Below are 16168 nucleotides of genomic sequence, written 5' to 3'. Positions count from 1 at the left end.
AAAGGGCTAATAAGATTTTATATCTTAATTATATTTCATTATAAACTGTTAATGCTAATGTATTTGCTGCTAATTCATTCATTCATTTTCTTGTCGGCTTAGTCCCTTTATTAATCTGGGGTTGCCACAGCAGAATGAACCGCCAATTTATCCAGCAAGTTTTTACGCAGCGGATGCCCTTCCAGCCACAACCCATGTCTGGGAAACATCCACACACGCACTCATACACAACCGACAATTTAGCCTACCCAATTCACCTGTACCGCATGTCTTTGGACTGTGGAGAATATCCCTTATTCTCACATCAGAATGTTGACAGGTATGATTTAAAGAGATGCAGAAACTGCCTATAAAAGTTTTTATTTTTTTAAAGCAAGGTCTAATAAATGATCCGAGAGGTATTGTCAGCTGTAACTTCACAGACACATTCTCAGTACACCTGAGACTGTTATTACATCTTAGAAAAACAGTATAACTTGACCTATTTATGAACAAATGAAACACAGGAGACTCCTTTGTTACTTTACTACTGGCATTTTTTAGTGTCATAAAACAAAGAAAAAACTGTCTTGATGGCAACAGAAATGTGTCCTAAAATGAAACAACCTGCAAAAGAGTCTCTCAGGTGAATTTTGAGAAAAAAAAGACGAGGGTCATCCGAGGTGAGGGACAGATTTAGTTTTAGGGTGTGAGTCTGCTGACCATCACAGTCACCAGCCGCTCTGTGGGGAAATAAACCACTGCCGCTATAACCTTTACTGTGACAGACCAGAGCGCAGGAATTCTGCTCTTCCCACATACACACACACACCATCTGTCTTTCACTATTTGCTTTCTCTCTTTCATTAGCATAAAAGGGTCACTTTACTGGGTTTTATAAAATATTCGCATAGGACGGCAATTTCTCATTTTGTGGTTGGCCGTTTTATAGATGCATGTGTGATTATATAGGTCACTCCAAAAACAGTAAAAGTTCTGAATTTAGTTCAGATTTTTCTCTCTCAAGTGTTTTGATTTTAGTTTGTTAGTTTCAAAACGTATAATACCTAACAGTGTATTACATAAAAAGTCCAACACAATCTCACGGCAATTCGTAACTTTTTCATTTAGTGGCTAATTCGTATAAATTCTAACGATCTAATTCGTACATTTTAGTACGATTTGCGTATCCCCCAATGACGGTTGGGTTTAGGGGTGGGGTTAGGTGCCACGCCTCCTTTTTAAAATCGTACATTTTCTTATGACTGAACTCGTACGAATTCGTACGAATTAGCCACTAAACTGCCAAAACGTAAAATACTTACGTTTTCTCGTGAGATCAGGCTGAAAAAGTCATGTATTCATGTTAAAGACACATCTCTTTGCATTAGCATACATGTAAAGCACAAATGCTTTTGCAATCCAAATCCTCTAAAGGATTGTTAGGCTGTGTTAATCAGGGCAGCCAGAGCTGGGAACACTTCCCAAATTACATCCTAATTTAAATGACATTTACTCTTATGTTAGTCTGCTTTACTTATCCCGAGGTCTCCATAATCCTGGACCAGGCCGTATCCTGAGTACATGCTGTGGTGGTCATAGGGCAGTGGAGAGCATAAGATTGATTCCTGAAAGACCCCAGTGACAGACGAATCTCCGCATTGATCCCATGGGCCAGTCTGAACACCCGCAAGTGATTTAAAAGATATAGAAATATCAAAACAGTTAAATGATTCATTCACAAACAACTTATAAGACATTTTTTAAAACACCCAACATCAGAACAAAAAACACTGATACACTATTATTACATGGCTGTCAGGAATACTCGATTCTGATTGGTCAGTTGTGACTTTCCAAGAAATGTTTTCCCGAGATAACAACTGCTAAATAACAGAGGCTAGTTTGGCACTATCTTAATACTATCTTAAATCTTAGCACTATATAAAATTTATAAATAAAGAAACTACAGTAGATGAAGGTAATTATTATTTTTTATAAGTCAAATTTATGTAAACTCTCCATTGCAATTAGGGGTGTCAAAATTAATAGTTTCTTCAGGGCACCGCAATGCAGTTGCGGACAATTCGGTATCGTTACCACTTATTTATATTAGCTCTATTTTTTTAAGTAAATAGCTCATACGATTTTCACAGTGTAAACAGAAATAATCTAAATAACATGTTTATCTTATCCATTTTATTCATTATTAGCCAAGAATGTGTACAGAAAAAAGTCGTTTTCATTTTTAAGCTTATGTCTGTTTCATTATTAATCTGAAGCCTTTTTTAATGTTGATTCAGTTCAGTTCAATAAAAGTATTGCAGTACAACCAGTTTGGCTGTAAAAGCAAATGCTTAGACACCACATTCTCATTCCTGACTCGTCACATACTTGTTGTAAAACATCACTGAAGGGTTACCCGGAGCATCACAAAGTGAAGCCAATGGGCTCTGACCAAATGTCAATATGTGGAGGGTGAATAACACTATTATTCAGCTCAAATTTTATTTTATAGCAACTAGCGCTGTCATATAGATTGTTGGAGACATTTCTTTATTTTATTATTATTATGTTTGGATTAAATGGGTTGGTTGGATAATAAGATTATTATTAAGTTTATATTTGATAATTGTTGTATTTAGGTTTGAGTAATTAGAATTTTGTATTCATATATTATTCATGTCTAAGTATTTGCTTTATTGTTGTGATTTTGTAAATGAAGACTTTTATTCTGTTAAAATTGGTATTTAAGGAAGTCAGGTAGTAGGTGGAGTAGTAAGGGAAGCGGATACAATTTTCTGACCGTGAGTTTTTGTGTGGTGACGGGTGCTACTGAGAGGCAATTTCACTTATTTGATGGCACAAGATGTGATAAAATAAAGATGAGAAAAGGATTCACAGCGGGCTTTACCCTTGTTTACCCTTACCGCGATAGCGGCTTGAAGCAAAAATGCCGCTACATTGATAATATTTTAGTAATGCCATCTTTTAAAACCCTAGTTATAAAATCCCGAAACAAATGATAAATTTTAATTTTAAAGTTTATGGCGTTGTGTTGTAGTAATGAATCATTTTCATGAGTAGTGCATGTTTATGACCAACAAAATATGTTTATGCAAATACGTGCATATAGTTAAAACTGCCACAATAAACTAAATGCATTGTTTTCGCAGATTATATTGACATTTAACAAGCACAAAAAAAACTGAAAGAAAATCTGTCTGCGTGCTGGAGTTTCAGCTTTAAATGAAGAGGCCCATCAAGTTGTCACATCAGGAGAAAATCCATTCTTTAATAAAACCGCACGTCTCAATCCATAGCTCTCAGAGACAGCAGGACGCTCACTGAGGCACAGGTGACTTCTTCAAAATCACAATCTTCTGACAAGTGAATGTGACTTCCATTTTAAGTGGGAACTGAAAATGCCCTGTCCAGTGTTGTGTTGCTGCTCTTCCGTTCTGTTGGACGTGGGATATCATCCATATAGATGCCCAGAACATGTGCACGAAATGTCAATAAGTGAAGCTTATTTATAAACTAATTTCAAGAGGATCACCTGCTTTTGATTGCGTGTTATTAGAAATGAGTTATTAAAACTGTTACGTTTAGAAATGTGTTGAATAAATCTCTTCGTTAAACAGAAATTGGGAAAAGAAATAATAAACAGGGCAAATAATTAAGGGGGACTTTAACTGTATATATATATATATATATATATATATATATATATATATATATATATATATATATATATATATATATATATATATATATTGTTGGAATATCTAGCCAATTCCATGCAAGATTAATAAGAAAAGGTCTGGAGAGGGTTTTCTTCAATGCCAAAAATATTAGTAATTTATTAGATACAAATGAATAATTCGATGACAGAGCTCTGGGTTACGTTACCCCAATGCAATACAAGAATTACCTTCAAGAGGTTCGCAACTAACATACATTTCTTGAATCCAGCATATATACACAACTGATCTTAATAGGTGGAGTTTTGGTTTAACGTCATTTGTCAGTCATTGTTCAGTCCTTCATTGGCCCTTTGTACCCCTAGACATTACTTCCTCTTTCTGCAACCTTTCTCTGCATACCAGAACTGAACAATTACGTGCATCTTTAATATATTTCACAACTTCTACTCGCATCATGACAACTTGTGACATGTCTAGACTATAGTTCTGGAACAAAGGCCCCCACCCTCAATTTATTCTTATTCTGCTTTTCCACTAGTCAGCAGTTCTTCTAAAAAGTATGCAGCACAGTAAAAAAAGAGGAAGTTTGTCTGGTCAAGATGTTTTATAATACAATAGAAAAGATTGATTAATCTGTTGTTAGTCTAAACATTTTCCTAATAAAAAAAACACAAAAGTAATGAAAATAAATTCCTTTTCTCCAACAATATATATAGTTAAAGTCAGAATTATTAGCCCCCTTTGAATTTTTTTCTTTTTTAAATGTTTCCCAAATGATGTTTAACAGAGCAACGACATTTTCACAGTATGTCTGATAATATTTTTTCTTCTGAAGAAAGTCTTACTTGTTTTATTTCGGCTAGAGTAAAAGCAGTTTTTCAATTATTTTAAGAACCATTTTAAGGTCAAAATTATTAGCCCCGTTGAGTTCTATATTTTTTCAATAGTCTACAGAACAAACCATCGTTATACAATAACTTGCCTAATTACCCTAACCTGCCTAGTTAACCTAATTAACCTAGTTACGTCTTTAAATATCACTTTAAGCAGTATAGAAGTGTCTTGAAAAATATCTAGAAAATATTATATATATATATGAGTAGTGCGAAATGGCTGTATATCAGCACTGGTGGGAGGTGTGCGTTGGCACGAGGCCGTAGGCTGCGGGGGAAGAGGGTGATCGGGGGTGAGGTTGAGAACCAGGATATTATGCAACGGGTTTTGGGCAGCCGCTTCGATCGGGTACTGTACCAAAGTTGGCAGCCTGGGGGTGTTTAGTTTACAGACTGTACCAAAGAGTGGGGTGGGTGAAATTACGGGAGTTTTTTGGAAGAAATAAAAACGGAATGGTTGCTGGAGACTGGTCTGAAATACAGAATACTTAATATACTGGAATGTCTCTGGTAATTGTGCTTTCGTTGTAAGAACATGCACATTTAGAAAGTTTATCCTACTCAGATATGCAGTTTTTCCACAGTATGTGCAATTTTAAAATGTATGCATATCTTGCAGTCCCCATTAAGCATTTTAATGCCATAATCCAAAATATGCAGAACAATAGGAAGATGGAAACATAGCTAATGACATCCATAGTATTTCCCCCCCACATGTCTACAGGTTATTATCATGCTTCAAAATATCTTGTGGATTTCCGTAGGTTGGATAAATCTCATTTCCAGTGGCTTTATGGCATATTGCACTTCTCAAAGTAGGAGTTCCAAGAATGAAAACAATGCTGATTTCATTGATAGATTAGCCCTTTTCTAAATCAGCCTCCTCGTTTTTCTCCTATACAATCTTTTATCTATATCATTGTATTATTGTCTTTTGTTGCAATAGTCCAGACCACTTCTTCCTGTTTTCTCAGTTGAGTCCTCTACAATCTTTATCCCTTTTCAGCGGCATAAAAGGCAAACCAAATGGCCGCGTGAAACATAAGACTGTAAACATCTGATGCTCTGATAAGGAGCTGAATAGCGCAGGAGACTCTCCTGAGAGACGCCGTAAGAAGATCCTCCCGTCAAAACGACCACCCATGAAAGACCCAGCGCATTCACTCATCCTATCATTATGTAATCCTGATGGCTTTGTTCTCGATTCTATTCTATTCTTATACTTGCGTTTGTCTACAGCCCTTGTTATTTTACAGTGTAAACAACGAGCGAGTCGCATAGTGTTTTGGTGGCTGCAGGATTGCGTCTTTCATGGGCAATAGATCACCGCGCATCGGGCTTAAATGAATCCTGATGGAAACGTCTCGACTGTTTTAGCTCTCGAGCTGAAAAAAAAGTGATCACACGGCCCAGCTGCTAGATGAGATGGTTATATATATAAAAAGAAAAAGAAAACCTGAATAAAACTGACACTGCAGCACCACCAGATGTTAAGCGACGGTACAGCATTAGTGAAACAGATCACAAGCTGGCCATCCTTGAAGACATCAAAAAGACATTTTTCGTTTCATCAGGTGAGCATGCTAGGTTTAGCTTATTAGGTTGAAATTACTTTAAAAGAAAAGTGTGTGTGTATATTAATTTTATCATGATGCATATTACATATACAAATCAAACATTAGTCAGATAAAAATCACTACAACAATAATGTACAGCTTGATATTCCTCTTCCTCTTCTGCTTGAGTAATGTGATGTATTCTTTATTTAATGCCATGTCAGCAACAAAGGCTATTTTCATGGAAAGAACATTTCAATACTAAATATACAATTAAAAAACAACAAACAGATGAATACAAAAATTAAACAAGATTTTTAGTGTTAATACATGATAAGAATTCTAAACATTTTCCTGGTGTCACTTTGATAAAAATGTCCATAAGGGAGTTAAAATAATAAAAAAAAGTCTTTTGGAATCATAAAAAGCAGGACAGTGTAGTAAAATGTGTTTTTTTTTCAGTAAGGGGAGTTGTGCAGTCCAAACATTGAGTGGGGTCTTCATCTTTAAGTAAAAAGGCGTGGGTTAATCTTAATTGTGTTATTAGTTAATCTAATACGACATCTGTTAAAAATCATTTGATCAAAAGTCTTAAAATTCTGTTTGAGATTTCAGGTTGGATTTCATTCATTTTCTTGTCGGCTTATTCCCTTTATTAATCCGGGGTCGCCACAGCGGAATGAACCGCCAACTTATCCAGCAAGTTTTTACGCAGCGGATGCCCTTCCAGCCCCAACCCATCTCTGGGAAGCATCCACACACACATTCACACACACTCATACACTATAGACAATTTAGCCCACCCAATTCACCTGTACCACATGTCCTTGGACTGTCGGGGAAACCGGAGCACCTGGAGGAAACCCACGCAAACGCATGGAGAACATGCAAACTCCACACAGAAACGCCAACTGAGCCGAGGCTCGAACCAGCGACCTTCTTGATGTAAGGGTGACAGTATTACCTACTGCACCACTGCTTCGCCCCAGGTTGGATTTCATACAATTTATTATTTTCCAATGCATCGTACTCCTCATGCCGCTTATTTAAAATGTAAACGTTGATGAAAGGTCTCATTTCTAAAGGAGGAATTTGGCATTTGGTCTCTTCTAGCTTGAGTTTTTCTACACATTGTCTAAATCTTTGTATTACTAGCTTGTCATCTGATTATCTAACTTTTTTATTATATTCTGCTTTGTATAATATTAATAAATGTAAATGTTTTATATATATTAAAAGCCACATTCGTCACAGTTTGCTCAAACTCATGGTTTTACAAATACTACTATTGTTGTCATGATGTTTTCAAGAGATTTTAGACTAGAATATAGTTGCTCAGTCTTCAAATATTTTTTTTTTTTGCCTATTTAAAAAATTAATTTAAACTATTTTGACATTTGAGCTTAATCAGTGACTGACCTTGTCGAAAACATGTATTATGCCGTGACTGTTGCTCAGTGAAGTGATTGGTGGTCTTTGAAAGGTAAGTTGTTTTTCATTTATTTTAATATCATGATTACATGACATAAATAAAAAAACACACCCACATCTCAGAAAGGTCCGTCATGTTTTTGATTCCTCTTAAAACATTTCCGTTGTGTTACCTGCAAATTTGCAAGTGTTGTGACCAATTTGCTGCGTGTTTCTTGAGTTGTTTGTGTTGCGACTAATTTGCAATACGTGTGCTGTCAAATTGATGAAGATCGTTTCTATATTTGCTGGTGTTTTGTGTAATTGCATGTGCTTTCTTAAATTGCAGCGCGTTAAGCTCTCTCGGCCACCGTAGATTTGTCATCTAAAACATCCAATGAAGCGTACAGAGAGAAACTTATTTTACAATTCAAAAGTAAAGCAAGTAATTTTGCTTTCAACTGTACACGAGAACATCATCTGACTTGGGTTCGACTGACATGGTCAAATTAACGATACAGTTATTGTCGCAATTAATTGCAATTGTAATAGTTGAGGACTGACGAAGCTTCTATAGCTTTAATTCAGATATCAGTTGGAGAGGAGGGGCTTAGAAAGAAGAAGTCTTCAAACTAAATGGTAAGCAATCTTTTATCTACACGGTGGCTCAGTTGTTAGCACTGTCGCCTCACAGCAAGAAAGTTGCTGGTTCGAGTCCTTGCTGGGTCAGTTGGCATTTCTGTGTGAAGTTTGCATGTTCTCCTCATGTTGGCGTGGGTTTCCTCCGGGTGCTCCGGTTTCCCCCTCAGTCTAAAGACATGTTATAGGTGAATTGGGTAAACAAAATTGGCAACAGTGTATGAGTGTGTGAATGTGAGAGTCTATGGGTGTTTCCCGGTGCTGTGTTGCAGCTGGAAGGGCATCCGCTGCGTTAAACATATGCTGGAATAGTTAGTGGTTCATTCCGCTGAGATGACCCCTGATAAATAAGTGATATTCATATGAATTGCAGATTGAGAGGCAAATAATGATGATGTGTTCAATTGGCTAGAATGCTTATCCCTGTAGTCTTATTAATTTCTAAAGAGTCTTAAGTTGGATGTCCATCGATACAAATGAAACAATTCAAGTTTTAGCATGAAACTGAATTAAAAGGACAGCATGACATGACCCTTTTTTCAATCAGTTTGAATGCTGCAGAGCTCAGACTGGAAAATAAACACGTCTATCAGCTTTTGAAAAAGACAAGAAGATGATTCTATTATTGTTATAATTCTTTTGTTATTGATATTAGAGGCCGTCAAATCAAACTCAGTCTTTTTTTCCACTTGAGCTTAACAAATTAGACAGATGTCACGATGGACAGTTTGTGTGACATGCCCTCATTTTCAAAACTACACAAAACAACATGAGACGTTATGGTGAGGTGTCACGACAAGTCAGAATTACTAAACTCAGCCCAGAAGGCATGTTTCTCCTTTAATCTTGGGTTCAGAGTCTCTCTCTCTCTCTCATTTTTTGTTCTTCTCTCCGTCTGTCACTGATGAATGGATTACGTCTCATTTTCGGCTGGGTGGTCATGATTGAGTCCATCACGGTTGTGAATGTGTGTGATTTATAGTCCTCCTGTGTGATATGAGCGACAATAGAAAGGACACAGAACAACAAGATTGTGTCGAACACCGAAGCTGCTTTCATATGACGCCTCGCCGTGTCTTCATGTTCCAATAGAATGTGAATCAAATCAATTTTACGAGTTTCCTCCATCACAAATATCTGTTTTTTTTTTTATTTATCTCAAAAAGCGCCTTTCAAGCGCCCAAGGACACTTCACTATGAATGATAGGAAACAACTGGAACGCAAATAAAAATGAAAACCTAACAAAGAGGCAGAATATATGAATACATTTGCAGTACACGTTTCGTGTACAAGCAAAACAAGCGAAAAGACAAAAGTAAGACAGGCCTTTAGTGATAAATGTGACCTTTTTTTTGTTTTGAAACAATGATTTATGTAAAAAGGTGGGCAAAGCAGTGGCACAGTAGGTAGTGCTGTCGCCTCACAGCAAGAAGGTCACTGGTTCGAACCTCGGTTGGCATTTCTGTGAGGAGTTTGCATGTTCTCCCTGCGTTTGTGTGGCTTTCCTCCGTGTGCTCTGGTTTCCCCCACAGTCCAAAGACATGCTGCAGTTGAATTGAGTAGGCTAAATTGTCTGTAGTGTATGAGGGTGACAGGCCCAGAAGACAGGCCGGCCGGAATGTGTAAAAAAAAGTCATTATCAAATGGACATATAGTCTAAATGGAGGCCTGCACTGCTTGCCCTGCCTTTGTGCTCTTCTTATTGGCCCACTGCTCTAACTGAACGCGAATGATTGGTTAATATCAGCCATCAATCACTCAGTCAATGCCTTCTGCCTTCAGATGACAGGAGCTACAACCTCAAAAATGTCAAGCACTGAAGATGAGAGAATGAAAATAATACTGACAGATTTACCCACAGTTACTAAGAATCTTTTAGTGATCATGTGCTGAATGTTAATCCACCATTTACATTTTTCCAAGGGTAAATAAAAGACTTCAGTGACTTCAAGTCCGCTATTAAATTAATAAAGTCAATCACTGTATAGTCGGTGGGAATGTTCGTAACATTTTAATAATATTTTGGCAAATTGAGCCAAATGAACGTCATGACTAGAAAAAAAGATTCGTTCATCTCAATAAACGAGACTCAAAGATCCGATTCAGAAAAATGATCCGAACTTCCCATCACTACTAGTTACCGTGTAAATGTACAGGTATAAACGACACTTGATATGAAGTTAGACCAAATTTTTAAAGCATTTTCTCAAAATATGAGTCAAAGTAAGATTTGTCACCAAAAATCATTCTAATAGCTGAAACAAAGAAAAAGTTATGCTCAAATTAAGACTTAAAATCATCCCAGAATGGATGAAAACATCCCAACAATACACAAGGGTTAAATTATTAGCCGTTTTAGTAAACAAACATTTAAAGGGCCATGACACCCCCCTCTTTTGGTTAAAGTCTACTTCAGATTTTTTTCAAAAGATGCATGATTAATGGACGTGGAGCTCCGCGAGCATCGGGCAGGAGTGGGCGTGGCCAGCAGGGGAGAAGGGGAGCGAATAACTGCTGTTGTCAGTTATAGCTCACAAAATGAGACACAAAGAGGAGACGCATGAGTTTATAGCTTACAAAGTTAAAATGCAAAGAAATGAACAGTGATTTAATGCCCTGCTACACTTGTTATTTGTAATTTCATATACAGACAACAACAATTTATATCATTATAAAGATGTGTGTTCATGTAAACACTATAAATGAGGACTCCTCCCTCAATCCCCGTATCCAGCAGACTCAGTGCAGCAGGTCTCCTGACCCGTCTATTTTAACCGTTAGCCCTGCTGGTAATCTGAAGGATTTAGGCAAACACAGCAGCACAGTGATGTGTCTGAATGTGAACGAACTCCTGATGAAAGACAGCGTCCGCCATTCTCTAATTCTCGTCCTGCTCTCCCGACAAAAATGCTAGCAGCACACACACAGCTTTGCTGTATGATCGGCCCTGACAAGATCGCGGGGGAAAACATGCAACAAACCCCGTGGATGATGGAAACAAATGCATATGAGCCTTCATGAACGGCTAAATACTGTGCCGTGGTTTCCGTGTCTCTCAGCTCGGGCTTGACTCTGGCAGGTCTGGCAGGTCTCATGAATAATTAAGCAGCCGGCTCTTCTCTTAGGATAAGAAAACTCCGCTATGAATAATAATGAGAAACCGACGCGTCATCATTGCACTTGCAGTTCTGCGCTACGTCGCCGATTTTGATCCCGCCCCAAAAATCATTTTAAACCCAGAAGCTGAAATTAGCTGACAAAAGCTCAAAATTATCCAGTTTTCCCCACAATTAAAGCTGACAGGTGCTAACATTGTCTTAACTGATGCTCAACACACACACATCTGTTAATACAAAAAAAAAAGTTCTCCGGGGTGTCCTGAACCTTTAAGTAGAAAATCGCTTCAGGGTGGGGTTATCAGACTGTGTTTACTTCGATTACTTTTGGCATTTCGTATCTCAAGATTTACATACATTTCTGACTTCCAGTAAACAAACAGTGTATGTTTGTGTGTTAGCACAGGTATATTTTTAGGAATATATATCCTCTGTGAATGAAACAGCCCTTTGCGTGCCCTTTCCATTATGAGGGATGCATTGAAGATTATTTATTTTGCACTTTCCAGAATTCTCTAAGAAAGGTGGCATGAATTTATGGCAATCAGAATGAGATAGCGTAAATATGCCAATAACTGAGTACTATGAGTGTTTTCAATTGAGCTAAAAGAAAGGGAACAATGAGAGCACTAGGAGAAGACAATTTAATTCATACTGTAATTTGGTTCTTAATGGGAAGCAGGACAATTTGCTCAAAAACACATTAAACTAAATCTGTTTCTTTTCCAATTTTTATATAAAAAAACAATCCTCACTGGCCGTAAATATTTGTTGAATCCGTTTTAATTACAGTGTAAAGTGAGCTACCTATAACTTTAAACAATCTGCACTGAGGTAATTCATTCATCCATTCGTTTACCTTCAGCTTAGTCTCTATTTCAGAGGTTGTGGCGGCAGAATGAACCGTTAACTATTCCAGCATATGTTTTACGCAGTGGATGCTCATCCAGCTGCAACCCAGTATTGGGAAACACCCATACACACTGACTTACAAGCACACACTCATACAATTTTCGTTTATTCGGTTCACCTACAGCACATGTCTTTAAACTGTGGGGGAAACCGGTGCACCCGTAGGAAACCCACACCAATATGGGGAGAACATGCAAACTCCGCACAGAAATGCCAACTGACCCAGCTGGGACTTGAACCAGCAACATTCTTGCTGTAAGGCAACAGTGCTAACCACTAAGCCACCGAGATGTTATTTAAATATAATCAGTTAAATAGACTTCAGCGTCCATTTGGTTGTCATATCTTAAAAAGAGACGAAAGACCTGGCAGGCTTGTGAAGAAATTCCATTGAAAATACTGGGGTAAAATTAATTTCTATATTTAACTGTTTATCGAGGAATAATGCCTTTTGTTTTACTTACTACTTCGAAAAGTAGTTTCCAGTAAATCCTGTAAAAAAGGCACAATGACGGTACAAGTTTGTTTCTAGAGGGAGCAAAATATATAATTGTACATTTAAAGGTCCCAAATTGGTCTTTAGGGTACAATTTTGTACCCAAATGGGCTAAAAGGGTACAAACGCTCAGATTTAGATTTGAAAGGTACATTTTTGTACCTTTTATTGCACATTTGGGTACAAAAATGTACCCAAAAGGACCAATTTGGCACCTTAAAGGTACAATAATATATGTTTCCCTATAGGAACAAAATCGTACCCTCAACTCATAATAAGATCAAGACACCATATAACACTAATTTAAATGTATTAATACTAAAATACATCATTTAAAAATATAGAGTTAATAAATTGATTAAATTAAATATTTTAATAATTACATTTTTTCATATTTTCAAATATATTTCAAATTCTCCAAAAATATTTATTATTTAATGTATAATTGAATGTTATTTTAATCATTAAACATGTAAATACTAAACTTTGCATAACTAATTATTTAGGACCATAAATAAGATTTAGAATAAGGACCATGCAGAGTGGCAACATCATCATTCAGGTGGTGGATTTGCTGTCTCTTTAAGAAAATGTGGCTTGTTGAGACGTTTGCAGAGTTTGTTACTGATGCAGTCGAGTATACTTTGTACGATTTTCAAAGAAAAGTCTGAAAAGTGGAGTCCACACTTTTCAGGTAAATATGTATTAATGATATATTATCAGTCTTATTTTTACACGTGAAGCATTTCCCCGCTTTAAAACCGCGAAAAAGTGCACGTGTACATTACGTTTGGCGTACGTTACGTTGGCCTGCAGGATGGAGTTGGCTAAGATGTCTACAGCTTATTAAAGAAGTTCATACAGTATGGTATTAAAATCACTGAAGAGGAGAGGGACATATAGAAGGTGAGTAACTATATGCTGTTATTTTTTAGCGTTTTCTCTGTGTAGAAACGCCCTTTACCGCCTCGTTTACTTAATGAGTTTGCGACTCATATCTTACGTTACTGCTTTATTAATAGGTGTTGCCATTGTCAACGGCAATTTTGTACCTTTTATTCTGAGAGTGCATAGTATAACAACTACACTCCTACAGTACATGGGCTATAAAACCTGTTCTGAAATCATGAACAGTTCCTAGACTGTAATTACCATTAGCTGTAGTGAGACCAAAAATTCCCTCAAGTGCTCCAGGCGAATGAGTATCTGACCTGCGGATTGCAGTGCCTGAAACTTCATAAATATAAATACTTGTTAATGCTCCTGGTGACTGTGGTGCAGGATGAATGTTTCTCTTGTTTTCTCACCTTTAGACCCTGAGAGAGAGCTGTCTGTCTCCATTCTCTGTCTCACGGGGAGGAAAAATAAGGCCCTTGACTTTCAGCCTGTTCTATATTTAGCCTCCGTGCCGAAGCCCTCATCTTTAAACTCTCTTCAGACTTCTTGAATCATGCTGTGCACTCAATGCCATTCCTTCAGGATCCGATCTCTCAGCCAGCGCTGAACCAGATCACCTTTATTAAAGAGATGAAAATTCTGTCATTGTTTGCTCAGCTTTTATTGTTCTAAGCCTGTTTGTTTCTTTCGTCTGTTGAACGCAAAAGAAACTGGTAACCATTTACTTCTGTTTTTTTTTTTATTATTATTATCAAAAGTGAATAGTTACAGGTTCCATCATTTATTTTTTTTTTTATTTATTTTAATATTTTATTGTCTTCATAGTTAACGCTATAGACAAATTCCGGCTTGACATTTAAAAAATATATTTTGCGTCGATATAAATATTAAAGATCACCGAGAAAAAACCCCAAAAAAAACCCACAAAAACATGTTACATGGCCCCATAAATGTCCAACTTAAATTTAACCGAATCGTAAAAAAAACTGCTCATTTTATTTTTATAAAACATGCTATTATTATTTTTGTTTGAGTAAAAACAATAGCGACATTTAAGAATCCATATTTATTTTATGTGTTAATTAATTTGACTTGTTTAATGGTGCATAGGCTATAATTTAACTCATACAGTAGGCCTACCTTGGACAGCTACAAGCCGTCAAACACAGAGCTGCATGCAATAAACTCACACTCAGTCAGGTGAATTAAAGGTCTCATAGGATGTCAATCAAATTAATCAAGCTCTAGCCACGAATAAAATAATAGGCTATTTTATTATTTTAAGATTTTAGACAGCGGGTTAGTAATTTTTAATACACATCGTTATCTAAGTCAATAAAATAAGTTGTAGGTTTCTAGGTGACCATCAACACTTCTGTTACTATTATATAAGTTTTATTTATAGAGAAAAATTACTAAGCACTGCAGTGTTTGGGTGTTCTGTGTTTGCCTGAGATAATTAGTCTACCGAAATGTGTATATTCAATACAAGCTGAAGCTAAACTGTCAGTTCTTATCAGATAAAAAATGCACAAAAATTATTTAAATGTAAAGCCGGGAAAAAAAAAGCAATTCACAAGCACGTATTGAACTGAGTATGTCGTACCGAACGGTTCAATATTATATTGAGAATTGTGGCATCATTGGGAAACACTACAATGCTAAGAAAAAGCTAGAAAACAAATGAATGTGTGATTATAAAACCAACTTTACCTCAATCGTCAGTTTTCACTTATGGAAAATTCTCGTCATAAGCAGCCTTTGAATATTTATCAGAAGTATCCAGGAAATGAAACAGTTGTACTTTGATGACGTCCTACCTTTGAATCCATTAGAGAGGAGCTGTTCTCATCTTTTGGACGCAGCCGCGATCAAGCTCTATGAATCCGACAGGAAAACCACTCCCTCTACTTTGACGCGCATGCGTATTGATTAATATTGAAACGCAAGTAAACGAACGACCGCTGTGAGCAGGATTCGAACCTGCGCGGGGAAACCCCATTGGATTTCGAGTCCAACGCCTTAACCTCTCGGCCATCACAGCTGATAGACGCATCGCTGCATGTATATGGCCTGATTCCCAGAGACCATCAATATTTAATGCTGTACGGCACGAAACAGCTAAGGATTCCTGACTGCGGACATTATAGCCAATGGATCAGGTATTAAAGCACAAAGACACCAAAAACACTTAAAGGTTCAGACAAAACTATTTTACTGCACAAAGCCACTTACAGCAGCACCTTTTATTAGAAAAGGAACCTAATACAGGCTACAATATTAGGCTATTATTAATCCTTAAAAAGAGCTGATGCAAAAATAACTACATAAACACAGTAGGTAATAATAGTTGAAACATGTTCATTTAATCAACTCCGAAAGAAAGAAAGAAATTTACCTCTTATCACCCGGGGTTAGTTTCAATTTTGTAATGTTCCCAGTGTTTGGCAAGCAGTTGAAATATTCATATTACATCTATAAAATGTTGTTGGCCTGTCTGTTTTGATGCCAGGCTATTAACTTGTTTGTTAATTAGTTAGTATTTTCTATTACGTACTTGTA

General features: G+C 36.8%; 1 non-coding gene across 1 annotated transcript; it reads right to left on the bottom strand.

The window, feature by feature from the left end:
• Positions 1–15568: 15568 nt before the first annotated feature.
• On the bottom strand, positions 15569–15650 carry trnas-cga (transfer RNA serine (anticodon CGA)). The gene has a single exon. It is a non-coding gene; the product is annotated as a tRNA-Ser (tRNA).
• Positions 15651–16168: the final 518 nt, after the last annotated feature.

This window comes from Danio rerio, chromosome 14 (assembly GCF_049306965.1).
Source record: "Danio rerio strain Tuebingen ecotype United States chromosome 14, GRCz12tu, whole genome shotgun sequence".
NCBI lineage: Eukaryota > Metazoa > Chordata > Actinopteri > Cypriniformes > Danionidae > Danio > Danio rerio.
The sequence above is the reverse complement of the archived record's forward strand: the minus strand, read 5'-3'. Positions and strand labels throughout refer to the sequence as shown.